Genomic DNA, 6,481 nt, shown 5'->3' on the forward strand with positions numbered 1-6,481 from the left:
GCCGCCCGCGCCGCCCGAAGGGCGTGTTGGCGCGCGTGGACCGCTCCTCTGTGGGGGCAGCGTCTAGGCGCTAGATGCAGAAGGGGTGTTTTTCTTTGGAGCCGTCTCAACAGTGTCTCATTCTTGCCCGGCCCGCCTGCAGCTGGGCCTCGCCGGACGCCGCGATAATGGTGACACTGTGGTGGGGGCTGGCGAGACCCGAGACCCGGCGCCCCGGAGCAGTCTGCGCCCGAGACCGAGGCGGTGGGGTCCCTCGCAGAATGTAAACATGTTGGTGGTTGCAGAAAGAGGCCGTTACCACTGGAGATAAATACCAGAGCCTCCCCCTTGCTATTATATTGATAACGCACTGAAATGAATCTTTTCTTCCGAAGGGCGCGGCTGAGGGGGCCGGTCAGCCCCGCCGTGCGCCCCCGAGCGCGGCCGGAGAGTGCGAGGGCGAAGTGACCAAAGCGCCGGGATAAAGGAGTGTTCAGCGTCTTCTCTGGAGGTACGAGGGAGCACTGGGGTTTCCTCCAGTGGTGCTGCTGAGCCGAATTTTAAGAGCCTGCACTGTTTAAACACGGGACTTTGAAAGGAAGTTTGGGTTCCGCGTCTTGGCGAGTTCTATTGTTTCGTGTGTGGGGCTGTCCTGGGAGGGGAAAGGAGTCCAGCCTGTCCTGTCTCTTGCGTCCTTGTGTGCGCCAGATATTGTGGGAATGACCAGTTCTCCTCCCGAGGATTTCCTTTGGGTCATTAGCAAATAATCCAGTTTAATGAACGCGACTGGAAGAGCCTGTAGAGCACACCTTCCTTCTTAGAGGCGCCTCCCGGGGCCCCAGACTCCAGGGCAGACCCTGAAGGACAGCACCTTTGCTTGGCGGGCAGGAAGCGAGTCCTTCATCCACAAAGGCCTGGACTCGGCTGGGTGGGAAGCGAGGGTCCCCAATGGGCTGCGATGGAGTGTCTGGGGAAGCTGAAGTTGGGGGGCAGCGGCGAGGATCATTAAACCGCTTTTAACTAGAATTGTTTCTGGAACACTCCACGCCCATTGTTGGAAATTACAGAATTTTATGTCCCAGTTTTCAAAACTGAGTTAGTCAGGTAACTTTTTTGCTGGAAAGTTGGAGAAATTGTTGGAATCACAGAATTGTGTTGTTAAAGCTCACCCCTTTAAAACATTGATTAGCTCCCACAAAAAGCTATTATCTTGTCTTATATTCAGTAGCTAGAGATCTGTATTGTTCTATAATGTAGTGAAAAATAAGTTTGAAAATTACTCTTCAGTTGTTTTGTGTTAGGGAAGTAGGGTCTTAGCTTTCTTTATGGAAAACCCTTTCCCCTGTATCTAAAGTGTCTTGATTTTGAGAGAATAATTAAAAACTGTGTTAAGGGTAATGAAAGATGAGACTCAAAGTACAAATATGTAATTCTTTAGCGTAAATGAAACACTGAAGGTAGACAATTTTCAGCTAGAATAGTTTTTGCTTTAAATCTCAGCATTAAAAATACTGCTATTTAATCATTTATGAAATAAATTTTTTTGGTAGCAAATCAGAAAAGGTGTTTCTGTGGTGCTTTATTTTGCCTTAAAGCTCAAGTTTTAGAGCATAGTTTAATTATTGCTTTCCCTTGCTAGGATTCCCTAAATTATTAGCAAAAAATTGCTGTAAGTTGCGTGAGAATTTTTACTGATGCTGGTATAAATTATTTGAAATGAAAAAAGAAAGTATAAATTTGGGCAAAGTAGGCGACCTTATTTGAGTCAATAGTAATAAACTCTGGGAAGTTTATGAGCGCAGAGAGCACTTGAGTGTGAGTCTGCGGTGGAGAGAACAGTCCCCGCTCATGCTTCCGTGACAGCGCTGGGCAGTGGTTCGGCATCGCTTTGCCAGCATTGGGGAAAGTTTCCCCCCTTCACTTCATGATTACCCAAAAGCAGCCTGGTGCAAGTGAAATAAAATACCTGCCTACTAGTTTCTGGCATTAATTTCTAGAACTTGTACCAAGTCTTATTTAGAATTGCATATAGGTGTTTCTGATCTGAAGCATGCAGGAGCCCTCTCTGTTCTTATTTTTAACAATGGTATTTGTTTTAAAACCTGGACTTTGTAATGGAAATAAAATTAAGATAAGCACATATATTGTTCAGCTTCCAGTTTAAGTAGAATTTTTAGCAAGTGGTATTAATTACAGTCTGATTTGCATCAACAGAGATGAAATGGTTTATAGACAAAATTTTGGAGGGCGTGTTCTTACCCGAGGGCCACTATTTCCTCTCTTCGGCAGTCCAAGACCTCAGAGTAAATCAGTAGTGTCATTGCCATGGTGTTGATCTGTTTCTAGGAACATTAAGGTGTTTCCTTACAAACTTCATATTTCATTAAAATTATCCTTCCCAAGTCTCCTACTGACTTAGGTTGCCATTTATTATAAACTCATTTTTCAGAAAAGTGGAAATGACAGTTGATGCATTTGAACGTCATGCAATGATGGAGAAGACCCAGTGGAATCCCTGGGCCCCCGTGGGTCCTGTGAACAACACGGGGTCAGTGGGCAAAGCCCTTCCCTGGTCATTAACGTTTGTTCAGCCTGGGCCTGACACGGGCTGAGTACTTCGGTGCCTCTCCTTTATTGCCCCCAAGAACCGCATCGGTGGTGCTGTCTGCGGCTCGGGTTCCTCTGGCAGCTGGAGTGGGAATGGCCCGCCTGGGGTGGGCCAGGCCTGTGTCAAGAGCATCGGCAGTCTCTTGGAGGCGTGCAAGAACTTGGGCCTGGGGCATTTACATGATTGTTTTCTGTGTGAATCTCACCCTTTCTGATTAGAAAGTCCTGATCTGGCCAGCATAGCATAGGGACACGTTTCAATGAATATTCCAAAATGGTTTGGCTATTTTAAATTAGTTTGGGATTACCTAAATAAAAATGTATCCTGCCGGGTGCAGTCATTCGTGCTCTGGTTGGTCAGAAGCCTCCACGTTTACAGAATTTTTTTCATTGGTGGCATTTTTGGGGGTTGATGTTGTTTATGAATAGTTTTGTGGCAAGCAAGGAGTAACGTCAGGGAAACAAATTGCACATGCCTCACAGATAGAAGCCTTGTCGTCAGGCCTTGCGTCGGGACGCCCAGCACATCGCTGCTCTGTGAGCGTTTTTGAAGTGAACGCACTCATTTGCACCGATGTGGGCTTTTCAGAGTCAGCATACTCTCTACTCCATTGCTGTGGCCAGTGGAAGAAAACTGAGGCTCAGGAGCCCCTTGAGTCGCACCTGTGGGGGTTCTGTCTTGGAAGTCCACCTCCAGGGGCCTGCTCCCCGCCCAGGCTGAAGAAGTGCCCCCGCAGCTTTATTGTGATGCGTGTTTAGTGTGTTGTGTGTCTTTCTGTGAGCATCGGAGACCCCTGGAAGCAGAAGCTCGGGAGACTTGATCCCAGGAGGGAGGGCGGGTGGTCTGTGTCTCCCCTTTGTCTGCTTGGCTTTAGATCACCCGGAACCTCAGACTCGGGTCAGGACAAAATAGGGCGAAAAGTCCTCTTTACCATGGCGAAAAGTCCTCTTTTTCCTACAAACTGATCTTGTGTTCACTCGGACGTCGTCTTCAGTTCTGAAGACAGAAAGTTGCTCCTGGCCCTGTAGATCGAGTGGATGTAGATGTGATCCACAGCCGCTCTCCGGTGTCTTTCACCAACCAGTAAGGTCCCGCAAGGTGCCTTAGAAACCCCCTTCCTGCTCCCTCAGGGCGGGTTGTGGGCAGAACCCCCTGCCCTGCCCACAGTCTCGCTGCTGCCCTGCTCTGGAAGTAGCCGGTCTGTAAGCGACAGGCCACTCACCTGCGCTCAGGGGAGGGAGTCACTGAGTGAGAAAGAGCTTGCCCTTCCTGAGTGGGTCCCCTTGGTCTTGCAGCGAGGGGAGACGTGCTGGCAGCTGGGACCCCCTGAGTCAGACGTTGGGGGTGGGGCCAGCAGCCTCAGCATGGCGTGCTCAGGGGTCCACGTGTGCAGAGTCGTGGCAGTGGCCAGTGCAGGACACTGGGGTCTCCTCCGCCTCTCAGCCCTGCTGCCGCAGCTCTTTCACCTCGGAATCGTAAATATGTTTTTCAGGATTTTTAGCATCCCGCCCACTTGGGTTAGGGGTTTTGAGTGCTGTGCGCTGAGACTGCTTCGTCTCTTGCACCTTGGTCTGGTTTTCAAGCGAGCAATTCCATGCTGGAGCGGCGCGTGTGGCGCCCCGCCTGTGGCGCCTGGCCGATAGCAGGAAGGGGTGCACGTGAGGCCTGGGGCGCGGGCTTCGGGTGGTGCTGCACCGTGGGCCAGCAGATGTGAGTCTGGGTGACTTATGATGCAGTGTAGCGTGAATTCTGTGCCTAGTGTGAACTTCCATCTAAGCTCCGCCCTTTTTAAAATTTTTTTGGTGTTTCATCCTTTTTTCCTTAAGAAGAAGGCTGCGCGTTAACAACATGCAGAGCGCCGGGGCTGTGCCTGTGCCGTGAGCTTCATGCAGCGTCAAGGCCGCTGCCACGGACGTGCTTGGCCCGGGCCCCACGTCACTGGGGGGTCTCCGGCCCCCCTCATCATGCTGCTGTGGCGGGGGGGTGGGTCTCTCCTCCTGCCCAGCGCCAGAGGAGCCAGTTATAAAGGGAAAGTGACGCTGCTGACGGGCTTTGGGGTGGGGGGAGGCTTTAGGTTTGTGAGGGCCGTTACAGACACGGAAAGCATGAGGGGTCAGCAGATGAAGTTAATTGGCACGTGAACTCAGACCCCTGAGAACAATTCTTGGGGTTGCACGCCTCTGCCATGCCCTTAAATCTAGTCCAGGGAAGTGAAAGTCCAGTCACACCTGGACGTGCTCCTTGCGGGAGCAACTGCCCAGCCCACAGTGCACCCCCCACCCCCACCCCGCCGGACTGTAGCCCGCCTGCCTCCCTCCCCACCCTTCCTGTGGGTTCTCTGGGTTGGCCCTGTCAGCCTCTAAATAGTCTTTCCTGGTCACAGCGCGTGTGCACATCTTACATGCCGGCTGCCCACCCGGTCTGCGCTTGCACCGCGGCGCGCGCTTTCCGTTGGGTGTCACGAGAGCTCCGGACTGTGTGTTCAGAACACGAGTCCTTTGTGGGTCAGCACCTTGTCAGCGGCGCTCGTGCTTGTGTGTGTAGTTCTGCTGACTCGGTGGTGGTATCCGTGAAAAGAAGGTCTTGGGTTTAATGGAGGGCGCTTGGTGACTTTCCTCCGTGCTCGTTGCCTCTTTCCCAACCCTGAGGAGGGGAACTAATGCGTCTGGTATTTTCCTTCTTTCCGTCCTTTGTTGTAATTGTATTATTTTTTATTCAGTGTGTGTCTCACTGGATGATGGAGGGGCACGGGCTCCTTTTTCTACAAATGTCTGCTACACCCACGCTCACCCTCCAAGCCCCCACGTGTCCGGTGCTTTCTCAATGCTTCCTTTTACATTTGACGGCCATCCCCTGGAAGGGCTCTGCGTTTAGGGTGGAGAAAGGATCCGATGGCTGGCCCAGGATGATGCCGGCCTGCGTGGAACGCGCAGGGGCTGCGGTCCGCTCGCCGCACGTCGGTCTGTGCCGCAGAGTCCCGGGGACGGCGATGGGCCTACAGAGCTGCGCCGAGGATGTTGGCGTAGGGGTGGCGAGCAGGTGTGCGTGGTCAGCGCAGGCCCTGTGGCCTAGGCCGCGGCGTGTCTGCTGCGAGCGGCCGGCCTGGGCGCGGTGGCTGCGTCTCCGCCCGTGTCCTGGCCGCACCGCCCCTCTCCCCGGGCGCGGGAGGGCCGAGCGCTCCGTTGCCGCCGCCTCATTGCTGTTAGGTTGGCCTTAGGTTCTGGCCGCGAGGGCGCTGTGCGATGGCCTGGGACCGTTTCTCAAGCGCCTGATAATGTTTAATGTCTCTCCCTGCACAGGTGGTCTCTGTTCCAGGCTTGGTCCATTGAAAGCCTTTTTTTTTTAAACCAAACTTCCTTTCTTTTATTTTTTTTTTTTTAAAGATTTATTTATTTATTTATGCAAGCACTGGGTACAGTCAGAAGCACGGGAGGGTGGGAGAATTCACCAGTGCCAGAGCGGGGAGCAGAGCAGGCAGAAGGACCGAAGGACACTGCTGAGGGGAGCAGCGGGCGGCAGGAGAGGTCTGCGCGCCGTGTGGGACCCTCCTCCGGTGGCCGGGGAGCGGCGCCACCAGGGGAGGCCCCATTGAAAGCCTTTTACATGTTCCCTCTATAAGCCGTTGGTCAGATTTGTGAGCGTCTTTCTGTCCGCCCCCCCCCCCCCCCCCGCTGTGGCTTTTTTTCTCCTCTTTTTTTTTTTTTTTTTTGGTGCCACCCTCGCCAGGCAGCTGGGGAATGAACCAGCGCTGCAGAGGCTGCGGGCAGCCTTGCAGCCCAGCACTCAAACGCTGCACCACTGGGGAGGCCCTTTTCTCGTTCTCTTGACAGTGTCTTGAGAAGCAGGTGATGTCCTATTTTTCAGTTTGTTTTGTGGAGTTCGATGTTTTGTTGT

Source organism: Talpa europaea (assembly GCF_964194135.1).
Source record: "Talpa europaea genome assembly, chromosome: 3".
NCBI classification, from domain to species: Eukaryota; Metazoa; Chordata; class Mammalia; order Eulipotyphla; family Talpidae; genus Talpa; species Talpa europaea.